Below are 17,400 nucleotides of genomic sequence, written 5' to 3' on the forward strand. Positions count from 1 at the left end.
CTAGACCTAATTAATGAATTCAGAAAATTAGCAGGATACAGAGTCAATATTCAGAAATCAATAGCATTTTTATACACCAATAATGAGCTATCAGAGAGAGAAACTAAGAAAACAATCCCATTTACTATTGCAATAAAAAATAAAGTACTAGCAATAAAATTAACCAAGGTAAAAGACCTATACTTAGGAAACTGTAGAACATTGAGGAACTAAATTGAGGAAGATATAAACAAGTGGAAGCATAACACTGTGTTCATCTACTGGAAGAATTAACATCACTAAAATGTCAATGCTACCCAAAGCAATCCGTACATTTAATGAAATTCTTATTAAAATATCAATGGCATATTTCACAAAACTAAAACAAATATTTGAAAAAATTATGTGGTATCAAAAAAAGACCTCAAATAGCCTAAGCCATCTTGAGAAAGAACAAACTTGGAGGAATCACAATACCTGATATCAAACTATATTAAGAGGCAACTGTAATGGAAAGTCTTGTACTGGAATAAGAATAGATGCATAGATCAATGGAACATAATAGGGAGCCTGGAAATAAACCCACACCATTATGGTCAAATGATATTTGACAAAGGTGGCAAGAACATACAATAGAGCAAACTCAGTTGCTTCAATAAATTTTTGGAAAACTTGGACCTGTGCATCCAAAAAGTGAAACTGGACCACCAACTTACACCATACTCCAGAATAACCTCCAAATGGATAAAGGACTTAATTCATAATATCATAAATACCCAAGAGAAATCAGATAGTAAAAATTCAGATATCTCAGATATCTTGCAATATTTTTTGCCACTATATCCTCTAAGGCAAAGGAACAAAGAAAAAATAACAAATGTGACTACATCAAATGAAAAAGTTTCTGCACAGCTAAAGAAACAATCATCAAAATGAAAATGCAACCCACTTTATGGGAGAACATAATTGACAAAAATATATTAAACAAGGGTTTAATCTCCAAAATATATGAAGAACTTGTACTACTCAACACCAAAAGGACAAACAATCCAATTATAAAATGGGCAAAGGATCTAAATAGACACTTATCCAAGAATTACATACAGATGGCCCATAGACATATGAAAAAAAAATGCTCTATATCACTAGCCATCTGAGATATGCAAATTAAAACCACAACGAGATACCACTTCACACTTGCCAAAATGGCTACCATTAATAAATCAACAAACCACATGTGCTGGCAAGAATGGGAAGAAAAGGTAACCCTAGTGCACTGTTGGTGGGCATGCAGATTGGTCTAGCTGCAGTGGAAAACAGTAGGGAATTTCTTCAAAAAATTAAACATGGAACTGTCTCTTGATCCAGAAATTCCATTGCTGAGAATATATTCTAAGAATTCTAAAACACCAATTCCAAAAATATATGCATTCCCATGTTCATAGCAAAGCTATTTACAATAGTCACTATTTGGGAACAGCCTAAGTGTCTGTCCATCAGTAGATAAGTTGATAAAAAGCTGCAGTATGTGTACACAGTGGAATACTATACGGTAATAAAGAAGAAGGAATAGACTTTTGTGACAGCATGGTTGGAACTGGAGACTACCATGGTAAATGACATAAGCCAGGCGGTGAAAGACAAATGCCATACTATCTCATATATAAGTGGAATCTAATAATCAAAATAAGCTAACAAGCAAAACAGAACCAGAGGCATAGAAATATGGAACATACTGACAACTGTAAGTGGGGAGGGGAGAAGTAGGGATTAGATGAAAAAAGTTGAAGGAATTAGTCAAAGAAGATATATGAATACTCATGGAAATGGACAATGGTGCAAGAATTGACTATGGGAGTGGCTAAAGGGCAAGTTGGGTGGACTGGGAAAAGTGGCAAAATTGGGTTAACTGTAATTACAGAAACAATGAAATATTTAAATTACTAAAGAAAATAGAGACAGACTAATAGCAGGATGACAGCTAAGGGGAGGAGGTTAGGCAGTGGAGGGATTGTGCAAAAAGGAAAAAATGCCTCATGGACATGGACAACAGTGTGGTGACTTTGGTGGGAGAAGGAGAAGGTGATTAAATGATAATAAAAAATACAATAAAAATTTAAAAATGAAATTTGATAAATCAGAATAAAATATATCTGTTTTAACCATGATTAGGTAATAAACAGCACATGGTAACTCTGGCTCCTGATATGTTTGATTCAATATTTGCTCTTCTTAGATAACATTTTATAGGTAAAATTTTCCTCTGAATTCCCTTAATATAAACTGCCCTCCTTCCTGATAATCTAATGCTTCCACCACATACCATACAAACTAATAGATATTTGCAGTGTTCTTAAAAATAATAAGACAACAAAATATATTGTTTTAATTCTAAATGTAGAATTTATAGAACATTCCTGTATATTGTGCTAGATATCTCTATGCTAGATTATCTTTGTTAGAATGTTTCAACAGTATGTACTTATGTCCATTAGCCTTTATTTTTTGTTGCTGTTTCCAAAGCATATTTTTGCACTCATACATCTAGTAGTAGAAAGAACATCATTGACTTACTTTTCAGTATATTTTGGGGACACAAAATTTTCTATGCTGCACTCCTTGTATATTTGCATATCATTCTTTGTAATATCTGCCACACCATTTACAAGTATTGCAGATATGTATAATTTTTTTAAAGTAACAAAAATGTAAATCAGTACTATTTTACATGTAAAATAAATATTTTTGAAAGAAAAGCTGACTTTTCAGTATTTGTTGTTATGAGTTTTACTGGATACAAAGTTTGTTTCGATGACAATTGACCAGACTAATCTCCCACTTGCCATGTATTGTTCAAGACAAGAAGGCTATACATTTAATATTAAAAAAGTAATTTTCTATCAATTTCTTAATTTGACACATTGGTAACCAAATAACCACTGATTACCATAACTAGAAGTTTTTTATAATAAACACTTATGTTTAATTACCTAATAAAATGTAATTTCATTTTCAAAAGAATATATTTAAATCTAACTTTAATTAATTATAATCAAATTTTATATTTATTGATTACAAATTATTCGATTTTCAGATAGCTTTGAATATTTTAGAATAAAATATGAAATTTATACTATTTTAGTTTTTAAATATTTAACTTTAATTTTTACTTTATAAAATGTATCCATATTAGCTGTTGGAATATAATTATATGTTAATTTTTAATTATTTAGTTTATTTTATAAAATCAAGTGATTATCTGGATAATATAATTAATGACATTGCTAAAATGCAAACATAAAATAAATAATATTGAATATATTTAATAATTTATTGTATGCATACAATATGCATAGCTTATTTTTTCTCATGGAAATACTACTATACTGTAAATTGAATACCTAGACATGAGTAAAAATAATAAAATTAAGATATTTTACATTTATGTGGCTGTTATAGAGGTTTGTTTGTCAAAGAAGGTAAATAATTTATTTTATGATGTCATAGCCTTATTGATCTCCTTAAATTATTTAGATATATGGTGTAATGTGGGCCTCTCTTATTATTCCTGCCTGAGTACATGTTAGTTGAATGTTTGTGTGATATGCAACAAACTTCATAACAACTACAACTACTTCATAACAACTATTTCTTAATCTTTCTCCTGCAAGTCAACTACTCCTACCCTGACTTTGTCACTTATCTCCTTCTGTTGCCACATTGTCTTTTCTCTGGCTCTCCCTTGCTACCACTATATTCTTCACCACTCCTTCTAGTCTCAATATTCTTCAACAACAACAACAACAACAATAATATTATTATTATTAAAATGTGAATTTTAAGGAAACACTAGTCTTCTATATCTTACATAATTGGTTTGTTTTATTTGTAATCCCTAAAACAAATTTAAACCCTCTAAGTAGAAAAGTACCAGGCATTTTTTCATTTCAAGCTGTGACTAAGTATTTGCCATTTAAGCGTACAAAAAGTAAGGCACAAACAGGCATGCACAATTTTAGGAATATGAGCCTGCAAGATGATCCTTGATGGTGATACTAATTGGTATAATGGCTTCTGAAATGAGATCTATGAAACACAAGAGACTGATATTCCCCAAAATAAGGCAGATGTCTCCCTTGAGATAAACTTCCTGAAGGCTTGAAAGATCAGTTTCTAAAGAAAGAATTAAAAAACGTCCCTGCTCTTTTCCTCTTGGTCCATACTGTAGATATTGAGTGGATGGCTCTGTGGTAGGATTAACAAAATTCTACTTAACATTCAGGCCGTATAGAGATCTGTACAGGCCATGCAATTTTATAAATTTCTTGGAATTAATTACCCTAATTATTGCCTGGTCACAAGTTTACCCATCACTTTGAAGCCACAGGCTAGGGCTGAGTCTTTTGTAATGGATTAATTTGTAGCATTCTCTAACACCAATGTAGTCTCACACTGAAACATTTCACTATCCTCACAGAACTTAAATGGGTTTCTTATTTCTGTAGAAATAGAGGCAATTGTGTTTTAGAATGTGTATATAAATTATTAAATTTACCAGTGCTGGAAGAATGCAACATAATTGAAGTACATGGTGTTCAGGTCTGAGTTTATCAATCTGTGTGGTCTTGTGTGATATGCTTTAACTACCTGGATCTTTGTTTGATTATCTATTAAACATTAATGATATTAATATTTTCTTTACCTTACTTACAAGAACTTGGTGAACATCCAAAGAAATTAAAATATAAAATTATTACAAAAGTGAGACTAATATACATTGGCACGCTAAGCATTCAGAATGGATTGTCCTAAAAACCATACTTTCAGAGATCATTTCTATGGTTTCTTACCAGAATGAATTGTCCTAGAACACTTTATATTAATATATACACTAAGAGAAAACAACCACTATCTTCATGTTTTCAATGTTTAACTTGGGTCATAGGATATAGAGATACTCAATGGCTGCTGTGAAATTGACTTGAAAATAGCTTATTTTCTTTATATAATAAATAAGACTATTCCCGTTCACTGGGGTATGTCATAAAATTTACTAGTACTGCTACTGAGTGTAAAAACAGTCACTAGTACATTTATTCATGCAATAATTACTAAGTTACAAATTGTTAGCAGTTACAGAATGTAAAGCTATGTAAAAACACCATAGAGTTGCTACTAATTTCAACTGGGAGACACATAATTATTATAAAGCCATCATAGTTTGACATATGAAGGACCATGCAGTTGGGCTCACTCTATATTCATTGTTTTATCAACAAACATTTCCCTGAACTATGGCCACACAAAAGCTCTCTCTGATCTTGAAAGGTACAAATGCTGCCACAGCTAAGTGGCTTTGTATATGGTTTACCCCACATATAGAAAATACTTTATGCTCCCCAAATACCAACCTGCACATGTACACTTCATACTGCATCCCCAGCTGAAGCTCCCTCTTCTCTTCTCTTCTCTTCTCTTCTCTTCTCTTCTCTTCTCTTCTCTTCTCTTCTCTTCTCTTCTCTTCTCTTCTCTTCTCTTCTCTTCTCTCCTCTCCTCTCCTCTCCTCTCCTCTCTCTCTCTCTTCCTCTCCTCTCCTCTCCTCTCCTCTCCTCTCCTCTCCTCTCCTCCCTCCCCTCCCCTCCCTCCCCTCCCCTCCCTCCCCTCCCCTCCCCTCCCCTCCCCTCCCCTCCCTCCCCTCCCCCCCCCCCTCCCCCCCCCCTCCCCTCCCCCTCCCCTCCCCTGCCCTTCCCCTCCCCTTCCCTGCCACAAACACAGGGTGTTTGCACACACACACAAACACCAAGCCAATCATCTATACAAGTTTTTTTTGTGATTCAATTCTTTAGTAACAGGTTGATTTTCCATTCTTGGTTGGTCCACATAATTTTTTATAGACTAAAACTGCTCCATATTCAAATGAATTTTTCTATCGTCTGACCAAAATCTGTTTTTTTCCAAGTCTTTCAGTTAAGACATACCATCCTTTCAACATTGCCTAAACTTAAGTTTCACAAGTTTCTATATTTGTCTCAAATATCCAGCTCATTCTTGTCTTCATTACTTCTCATATATATAAAATATCTTATAATTCTTCTCTTGAACCAACCTTTGGCTTGTATTCATAACTCATTAGAAAAATTAGTCTTTCTACTACATTGTACAAACTCCCTCAATCAATCCAATTGTTCATTTTTTTCTTACATTTTGGCTACTACTTATCTTTTACCTTTGAAAAAATTATATATTAATACATCATTAATTTCTACTTCTAATTACAGTCCAAATAAGCCACCAGAATAGCACCCTCCCTTCTTTATGACTGGCTAGTAGATAAAAAACAATATTACTTGCTGTGAAAATGGTAAACATTAGTGTCCTTACTAAAGATATAAAAGAGATATGGGTGATGATGATTATCATATCTTCATTTAATTTTTCATTCTGGTTCCTTCAAAATTGGATGGATCCTGGAGAATGACTGTGGAATGACTCTAGCTCATCCAAGTGGCTGCTGACTTGGCAAATGAGTTTTCTGTTGCAGTCAACAAAGTGGATCTGCAATAGTACTTACTCACATGAAATGGAAAACAACACACATTTACTGAACTGCTTCAACACTATGTTACCTCTTCTGATTTTTGTCAGTGTGCAGTATGGAAATATCTGGATGACATCAGCATTGTTTAAGTTATTACACAGCAATGATATCTTTTGGATCAGGCAGGGTAAGCATGAACTAGTCTGTATGATAGAGGACTCACTATGATACACGTCCTATAGAGGGTGAAAAGTAAAGTTTTTGTAGACCTCATGGTAAGGGATCCATTAGAATATTGCTTCCAAAGGTAAAAAAAAAATCTGCATTTTTCATTTCTTTCAACAAAAAAGAAAGAACAATGTATATTATTCCTCCTAGGGTCCTAGAGGTAATTCAATTAACACCTAGGAATACTGCACCAGATGATATGCCATGTAAAATAGAAGTTGTTTCTTTGAACAGGAATCAGAGGTAAAAAAAGTTCTCCAAGTCCTCCTATTTAGGCCATACAAACTACATACTCCATGGTGATGAATGTTTCAGTGATAAACAAAATAGCAGTGTGGAGTTTGTGGCAAATCTGAGAGGTTAGAAATACAATGTAGACACTAGTTTTACAGAGTAAGTCCATGTAACCCACATCAAACAACTCATGCTTTTTGAAGGTGATTGTGCATCCAAACTTACCTTAAGCTGAGTACTATTTCACTCTACAGGAAATATTAATGGGTGGGCACAACAGCAATCCATTACAATACAAAAACTAAAAATCCAGAATTAATCAGGAACTGGGGCACAGATAAGCTGCATGAATATGATAGCCTAGACCTCCATTTTACTCATATCATTTACACCAGCACCTCACCTTCAATTCATACATATATTGTGGTCATATAGGATATCCTCTATGATCAGTTAAAGGAGGATCAAAAATCTCAGCCTCACATTATGGATAGGTAGGTTTGGTATGGGGTACAAAATATAAAAACAGGATCACAAGTTTATTTCACCTTCATGTATGAATGAACTTGAAGGAAAATAGCAACGAAAATATAATCCCAATGAGCAGAATTTTAGGCAGTGTATCTGGGCATATACTTTGTATAGAATGAAGGGAGATCTACATTTAGCATATATATTGATTCATGAGAACTGAGGAACAGTTTCTCTAGCTGATGAAGAGCCAGGAAGGTAAATGATTGAGAGATAACTGATATATTAAAAACATACACGTGGGTACTATATGAATAAAGATTAAAAAATGAACAACTAGAAATAAGTAACAAGATGAACACCAAAATCATGCAAATATATAGAAGCTAAATAATATTCTATTAAACAATGAATGGGCCAACAATGAGATCAAGGAAGAAATCAAAAGATACCTTGAAACAGTCTGCAGCCCCACCAATAATGGACTAGGGTTCCCCCTTCTACATAACCTCTCCAACACTTGTTGTTTGTTGCTTTCTTTATGATGGCCATCTGACCAGTGTAAAGTGGTATCTCACTGTGGTTTTAATTTGCATCTCTCTGATAGCTAGTCACATTGAGCATCTTTTCATGTGTCCCTGGGTCTTTTGTATGTCCTCCTTGGAGAAATGTCTGTTCAAGTCCTTTGCCCACTTTGAAATTGGGTTGCTTGTCTTCTGAGAGTGGAGCTGGGTAAGTTCTTTGTATAATTTGGAGATTGAACCCCTGTCTGAGGTATCATTGGCAAATACCTTTTCCCATACAGTTGGATCTCTTTTTATTTTAATACTGTTTTCTTTAGCTGTGCAGAAGCTTTTTATTTTGCTGAGATCCCATTTGTTTATTCTTTCCTTTATGTCCCTTGCTCTGGGGTACATATCAGTAAAAAAGTTGCTGCATGAAATAGCTGAGATTTTCTTGCCAATGTTCTCCTGTAGGATTTTCATGGTGTCATGGCTTATATTTAAGTCTTTTATCCACCTTGAATTTATTTTGGTGTATGGTGTAAGTTGGTGCTCAAGTTTCATTTTTTTGCACGTAGCTGTCCAGTTCTCCCAACACCATTTGTTGAAGAGGCTATTATTAGTCCATTTTATGTTGCTGCACCTTTGTTGAATACTAATTGACTGTAGAGAGTTATGTTTATTTCTGGGCTCTCTGTTCTGTTCCATTGGTCTATGTGCCTGTTTTTATGCCAGTACCAGTACAATCACTGTGGAAAGTAGTATGGAATTTTCTAAAAAAAACTTAAAATGGACCTTTCTTTTTATCCAGCAATTCTACTGGTGGGATTATATCCTAAGAACCCTAAAACACCAATCCAAAAAAACAGATGCACCCCAATGTTCATAGCACCACAATTTACAATAGCCAAGAGTTGGGAGCAACCTAGGTGCCCATTAGTAAATGAATGAACCTAAAAACTATAGTACATTTACACAATGGAATTCTATGCAGCAGAAAGAAAGAAAGCTCCTATCCTTTGTAACAGCATGGACGGAACTGGAAAGTATTATGCTGAGTGAAATAAGCCAGGTGGTGAAAGACAAATACCATATGATCTCACCTTTAACAGGAAGCTAAACAACAAACAAACACGCAAGCAAAATAAAAACAAAGACACCGTAATAGAAAACAATGGGACAGTGACCAGAGAGGAGAGGGGAGGGAAATTCAGGGGACAAAGGAGAAGGATTTATAGGAACTAGTATAAAGGACACATGGACAACAGGTAAGGAGGGTGGAAACGGGAGGAAGGTGGGGAGCACTGAGGTAGTTGGCTGGGATGGGAAAAAAAAACAGAAAACTGTACTTGAACAATAATAATTAAATAAATTAAAAAACAAATTAAAAAACTTCGTTTATAGCATAGATTATAAAGAAACAGGAAGATAATTAGATAATTCAATAATTATTTCCTGAAAAAATAAGAAAAGAAATAAACTAGAGAGAAATAAAGAAAAAAAGATACCTTGAAACAAATAAAAATGAAGACACAACAATTTAAAATCTGTGGGACACAGGAAAAGCAATCCTAAGAGGCAAATTCATAGCATTACAGGCCCATCTCAAAAAACAAAAAAAAGTTCAAATAAGCAGTCTAACTGCACACTTAAAGAAACTTGCAAAGGAATAATAAACAAAGATTAATGTGAGTAGGAGGAAGGAAATTATTTTTTTCATTTTATAATATTTTTAAATTATTGATCAAGTGAGGTTTTCTGTCTTTTATTCCCATCCTCCTAGACCACCTTCCCAGTGCTCCCCATCTCCCTCCCATTTCCACCCCTGTTAGTTTTTGTCCATGTGTCCTCTATACTCATTTCTGTGAATCCCTCCCCTTTTCCCCCGAAACTCCCTCCTCTCTCCCCTCTGGTCCCTGCCAGCCTTTTCTTTATTTCAGTGCCTTTGGTTATATTTTGCTTGCTTGTTTGTTTTGTTGATTAGTTCCTGTTAAAGGTGAGATCATATGGTATTTTTCTTTCATCTCCTGGCTTATTTCACTCAGCATAATGCTTTTCGGTTCCATCCATGCTGTTGCAAAGGGTGGAAGCTCCTTCTTTCTTTCTGCTGCATAGAATTCCATTGTGTAAATAGACCATAGTTTTTTGATCCATTCATTTACTGAAGGGCACCTAGGTTGCTTCCAATTCTTGGCTATCGTAAATTGTGCTGCTATGAACATTGGAGTGCATAGGTTCTTTTGGAATTGTGTTTCAGGGTTCTTAGAAAACTTCAGACCAATGTCATTGATGAACATAGACACTAAAATCCTCAACAAAATATTGTAAAATTGCATCCAACAATGCATTAAAAAGATCGTACACCATGACCAAGTGGGATTCATCCCAGGGATGCAAGGATGGTTCAATATTCACAAATCAGTAAATATAATACATCACATAAACAAAAGCAAAGACAAAAATCACATGATCATATCAATAGATGCAGAAAAAGCTTTTGATAAGGTATAACACCCATTTATGATAAAAACACTCAGCAAAGTGGGAACAGAGGGAGCATTCTTCAATATAAGGAAGAAAAGTAATAAGATCAGAGAAGAAAGAAATGAAAGTTAGTCTAAAAAGTATACAAAAGGTCAACGAATCTAAAAGCTGGTTATTTGAAAAGATAAACAAGATTTACAAACCTTTAGCCAACCTCATCAAGAAAGAAAGAAAGAAAGAAAGAAAGAAAGAAAGAAAGAAAGAAAGAAAGAAAGAAAGAAAGAAAGAAAGAAAGAAGGAAAGAAAGAAAAGAATCCAATTAAGTAAAATCATAAAATGGAGACAACTGTACTTAAACAACAATAATAAATTAAAAATAAAATAATATAAAATGAAAGAGGAGAAATAACAAGTGACAGCAAAATATATACAAAGGATTGTAAAAATATTATGAATAATAACATGCCAACAAACTAGACAATCTAGATGAAATGGATAAATTCCAGAAACATACAATTTTCCAAAAATAAATCAGGAAGAATTAGAGAATCTGAATAAAGATTACACCTAATGAAATTGAAGCAATAATCAAAAAACTCCCAGCAAACAAAACTCCTGAACCATATAGCTTCACAGATGAATTTTAACAAACATTCCTTGAGGAACTAACACCTCTCCTCATATTTAATAAAATTCATGATGAGGGAACGCTCTCAAACTCATTTTACAAGGCCAGCATTATTCTAATTCTAAAACCAGATAGACACTACAGAGAAATAAAGTTATAAGTCAGCATCACATAGATGCTAAAATCCTCAACAAAATATTAGCAGACTGATACAGAAATGCACCAAAAGATCATACACCATGACCAAGTGGTATTAATTATGGGCATGCAATGTTGGTAGAATATTTGCAAATCAATAAATGTGATTCACCACATATGTGAAATTAAAATGTGATTTAACAAACAAAATATGTAGAATTAAAGCCACATGATTATATCAATAGATGCAGAAAAAGTTTTTGATGCAATTCATCATCTATTTATTATAAAACTCAGAAAATTGGGAATAGAATGAACATACCTAACCATAATAAAGGCCATATGTGACAAACACACTGCCAGCACCATACACAACAGGAAAAAACTGTAAGCACTCCCCTTAAGATCAGAAACAAGACCAGGAGGTCCACTTTTGCCTCTCCTATTCAACATAGTACTGGAAGTCCTGGACACAGCAATTAGACAAGAAGAAGACATAAAAGGCATCCACATTGTAAAGAAAGAATTAAAACTGTCTTTATTTTCAGATGACATGATAACCCTAAAGATTTCACCAAGAAATTACTGCAACTGATAAACAAATTTGTCAAAGTAGCAGGATGCAAAATTAATATTCAGAAATCAGTTGCCTTTTTATGTGCCAGTAATTACCTAATAGAAAAGGAAACTAAGAAAACAATCTCATTCATAATTACTTCAAAAAGAATGAAATATCTAGGAACAAACCTAACCAAGAATGTAAAAAACCTCACTGGGAAAATTACAAGACACTGAAAATAGAAATTAAAGAAGATACAACTAAGTGGAAGTACATACCATGTTCATGGATAGGATGAATTAATATCATTTAAATATCCATACTACCCAAAACAATCTATAGATTCAGTGCAATTCCTGTCAAGATTCCAATGATGTATTTCATAGAAATAGAACAAATATTTTTAAAATTTATATGGAACCACAAGAAGCCCTGCATGGCAACAATGATCCTGAAATTTAAGAACCAACTTGGAGGTATCAAACTACCTAATATCAAGCTACACTACAAGACCATATTAATAAAAAAAGCTTAGTGCTGGCAAAAAACACACACAGATCAATAAAACAGAATACAGAGCCAAAAAATACACCCACACATTTATAGACTATTAATATTAAACAGAGGAAACAAGAACATACAGTGGGCTAAAAAAGATAGTTTATTCAATAAATGTATTTGGGGAAATTGGACAGATATGTTAGAAAAATGAAACTAAACCACCTTCTTATACCACACATATGAATAAATTCAAAATGGATCAAAGACTTATATGTTAGACCCAAACCATAAAAATCCTAGAAGAACTTGTAGGCAGCAACATCTCAGACATTGCTTGTAGAAAAGTTTTTTCAGATATATCTCTCCAGAAAAGGTAAACAGAAGAAAAAAATAAACAAATGGGACATCATCAAACTAAAAGTTTTTGCACAGCAAAGGAAATCATTAACAACAAAAAATGACAAGCCACAGAATGGGAGAGCCTATTCACTGATACATATGACAGGGGGTTAATGTTCAAAATTTATAAAGCACTTAAAAAATGCAACACGAAAAAACAAACAAACAACTCAAGTTAAAAATGGGCTGACTTGAATAGACAATTTTCCAAAGAATATACAGATGGCCAATAGACATATGTAAAGATGCTCAACATCACAAATCATCAGAGAAATGCAAAAAAAAACCCCAAAATGAGCCCTGGCTGGTGCAGCTCAGTGGATTGAGCATGGGCCTGTGAAGCAAAGGATCATGGTTTGATTCCCAGTCAGGGCACATGCCTAGGTTGCAGGCCAGTTTCCAGTGGGGGACACATGAGAGGCAACCACACATTGATGTTTCTCTCCCTCTCTCCTTCCCTTCCCCCCTCTCTGAAAATAAATAAATAAAATATTTTTAAAAATCCACAATGAGATACCATCTCACACCCATCAAAATGGCTATCATCAATAAATCAATGAACAAGTGCAGGCAAGATTGTGGAAGAAGGGAACACTTTTGCACTTTTGGTAGGAATGCAGACTGGTGCATGCACTATGGAAAGAAGTCTGGAGATACCTCAAATATTTAAAAAAGAATCTACCTTTTGACCCAGTATTCCCACTTGTGGGAATATATCTGAAGGAACCCAAAACACTAATTCAGAAGAACTTAAGCACCCCTATGTTCAACATTATTTACAATTGCCAAAATATGGAAGCAGCCCAAGTGTCCAAGAGATGAGTGGATAAAAAAAAAGTATGGGGCATTTACATAATGAAATTCTATTCAGCCACAAAAATGAAATTTTTACCCATTGCAATAGTATGAATGGATCTGAAGAACATTATGCTAAGTGAAATAAGCCAGTCAGAGAAAGACAAATAGTGTAGTATTTCACTCATATGTGGAATATAACAGACTGAACTAACAAAACAGAGACAGACTCATAGATGGAAGTACAGATGGAAGAACAGATGACAGCTAGTGTGGGGAGGAAAGTTAGGGGGTGGAGGGATTGAGCAAAAAGGATAAAGGATTCATGGACATGGACGACAGTGAGGTGATTGTTGTGGGGAGGGGAGTATAAAGTGATTAAATGGTAATTGAAAATATAATAAAGATTATTTATTTGAAAATGGTCTGAAAAACTTGATACAAAAGTGAAAACAGGTAATTAAATAGACAAAATGATGTATCTAATTGATATTAACCACACCTTGTTTGCAGCCACTCTACTGCTGACATAAGTGACACATGGACAAAGTAGCCATGGTGGCAGAGATAAAAATTATTCATGAGTTTGTGGCCTTCCACTTACTAAGGCTAATCTAGTTACTGCTTCTTCTGAATGTTAAATATGACAACAACAGAGACCAATGCACTGCTCTCAAGGAGCTCAAATAGTCACAGGTTGGCAAGTCAATTACTTTGGACCCATTCCTTCCTTTAAAAGGGGCTATGAATTTGTTCTCATAGAACTAGATCTGTTTTGGCTATGAATTTGCCTCTTCTCTCCACAGAACCTCAGCTAGGAAAATTCTTCAGGAATTGTTCTCAATAGGGAAACCACTTTACAGTGAAGAAGTTTTGGGAGAGAGACCTTGTACACGAAGTTCACTGGTTTCACTGTCTATATACCATCCAGAACATTGGAATGACCTATTGAAATACCCACACAAAGGCAACATTCTGTGATATGAGGGCAACATTCCTCAAAATTCCTTAAATTTTTCTTTAGTGTATATATATATCCAGTAAGAAAAATATACAATTCTGAGAACCAATGGGTTAAGGGGTGGCCCTAATTGCAATCACTGTCATTGACCTGCTGGCAAACTTTCACTTATTGTAACTCTGAGCTCTGCAGAGTTAGAGATCCTGTTCCCTAAATTATAGGAGTTGATACTCTCTCTAACAAAGCAAAGTTCTCATTCAGGTATACCCACAAATGTTACCTGGGAACCCTGTGTACCTAGTGTTCAAAGATTCAGTTGGCAAGTAGAGGAATCACAGTTGTGTCAGTAGCAAGTGATCATGGTCACCAGAAGTTTTGGCTACTATTATACAATGTACAAGAGATAAGTGGGAATGTGTGAGAAGCTTAGAAGATTCTCTTGAGTGGTCAAGCTCAGACTTTTCATGAGTCATACCACCAAGTAGCCACCTAGATTAACAGAGATAATTGACTCAGGACACATTGTATTAGGAATAGAGAGTGGAGGTGAAAAACAATTAGCTGTATTTGTATTCCTAAGATCATATGGAGCAATGAAGATTTTAGTTTGTCCATTAAGATTCCTCTTCTTAATATCATCTCCATACCAAGAAGAAAGGTCCATTATGACTTTGAAGGAGCTGCTCTCAAAGTGTGGAAAAGTGGATCACAGTATCACAAAGAAAAAAAGTGTGTCATAAAAGTAGATACACTACCATATCTGCCTTCCAGAAAAGGACTTTTTTTTTTTGCCCAACCATAAGGAATATAGTGAACTAAAATTCTTTAGTTGTTTGCTCCTTTAAGGTTACACTAGCTTTCTAGCCAAAGTCACGGTCATCTCAGGGAAGTCTTCAGCTAATAATTGAGCAAGCAAAATGATAGCATATGAGTCTAGCTATTATCACATGCTCTGCTTTCTGCATGAGAGCTCCCTCTTGGTCTACCACATTTTGTCATATCTGCAACACACATTATCATAAGTTCACTCAGTTTCTACAGAAAGGATCAGAGACCTCATGACACAATGAAAAATTGTCACCATCTTTTCCAAAGAAGAACATTTGCTGTGGGGTATATTGGTATAGCCATTTTAAAAAAATACCATCTGCTACACCAAAGAAAAAAGAGGTTGTCATATTTATTTTATAAACATAAATAACTACTTCCAGCCAGATAGAGGCTTGGAAGTAGTAGACACACTGTGCCTCCTTGCACAAGCAAAAGAAGTACAACAAAAAATTTAAAAACAAACAAAAAACCCAGAACTGACAGAAAAACAAAATATATGGAAGTCCAACAACCAAGGGGTTAAAGGAAAAACATTCATCCAGACCAGCAGGAGGGGTGGATATGGACAGCTAGGTGGAGAGGACTCAAGGCAAGGCAGCAGCTGGTGGACTGAATGATCCCACACTCCTGTGCAGATAAACTGGGAGGAACAGCTGGGGTGAGAAATAGACAACACAACCCAGGGTTCCAGCAGGGAATAAAGCCTCAAAGGCTTTGACTGAAAAGACCTGTGAGTGTTGATGTGGCATTGGGAGAAACTCCCAGCCTCACTGGAGAATTCATTGTAGAGACTCACAGTGTCCTAGAATGTACACAGACCCACCCACCTGGAAATCAACACCAGAAAGTCCCAATTTGATTGTGGGTATCTGGGAAAGTGACTGAAAACATGCAGACAGCAGAGCAGTGGCATTGTTCCCTCTTGGACACCTTCCCTACAAAAAGGGCCACAACACGGCAATGTGGGTTGCCTCACCTTGCTGAATGCCTAAGGCTCCACCCTTTACTATGTAACAGGAATGCTGAGACAAAGAAATATCACCCAAATGGAAGAACAGATCAAAGCTCCGAAAAAAATACAACTAAGTGAGGGAGAGATAACCAATCTATCAGATGCAGAGTTCAAAACACTGCTAATCAGGATGCTCCCAGAAATGGCTGAATATGGTCACAAAATAAAGAAAAAAGTGAATGCTATGAAAAGTGAAATAACCCAAAATATACAGGGAACAAACAGTGAAGGGAAGGAAACTGGGTTCTTTCTAGCCCCTTCTTGTCTGCAAGGTTTCTTTTGATAAATCAGCTGCCAGCCTTATGGGAACTCCTTTGTAAGTAACTGTCTCCTTTTCTCTTGCTGCTTTTAAAATTTGGAGCAGAAAGAAGAAATCAACAGTTTATTTGGAGCAGAAGGAAGAAATAAACATTCAACCAGAACAGAATGAAAAAACAAGAATTCGGAACAATGAGGAGAGGCTTAGGAACCTCTGGGACAGCTTTCAATGTTCCAATATCCAAATCATATGGGTGCCAGAAGGAGAAGAGTAAGAGCAAGAAATCAAACACTTATTTAAACAAATAATGAAGGAGAAATTCCCCAGTCTGTCAAGGGAAATACACTTTCAGGAAGTCTAGGAAGCTCAGAGAGTCCCAAAGAAGTTGGACTCAAGCAAACTCACACCAAGGCACATCATAATTACATTACCCAGGATTAAAGAGAAGGAAAGAATTTTAAAAGCAGCAAGAGAAAAGGAGACAGTTACTTACAAAGGAGTTCCCATAAGACTGGCAGCTGATTTATCAAAAGAAACCTTGCAGACAAGAAGGGGCTAGAGAGAAGTGTTCAATGTCATGAAAGGCAAGGACCTACATCCAAGATTACTCTACCCAGAAAAGCTATTCTTTAAGATGGAAAGGCAGATAAAGTTCTTCCCAGATAACATCAAGTTAAAGGAGTTCATCATCACCAAGCCCTTATTGTATGAAATTTTAAAGAGATTTACTGAAGAAAAAGATGATAAAAATATGATCAATAAAATGACAACAGACTCAACTATCAAGAACCTAACCTAAAAAGAAACAAAAACAATAATGAACTAAGCAAACAACTAGAACAGGAATAGAATCACAGAAATGGAGATCACATGGAGGGTT

Source organism: Artibeus jamaicensis, unplaced genomic scaffold (assembly GCF_021234435.1).
Source record: "Artibeus jamaicensis isolate MK-2021 breed Jamaican fruit bat unplaced genomic scaffold, CSHL_Jam_final contig_559, whole genome shotgun sequence".
NCBI classification, from domain to species: Eukaryota; Metazoa; Chordata; class Mammalia; order Chiroptera; family Phyllostomidae; genus Artibeus; species Artibeus jamaicensis.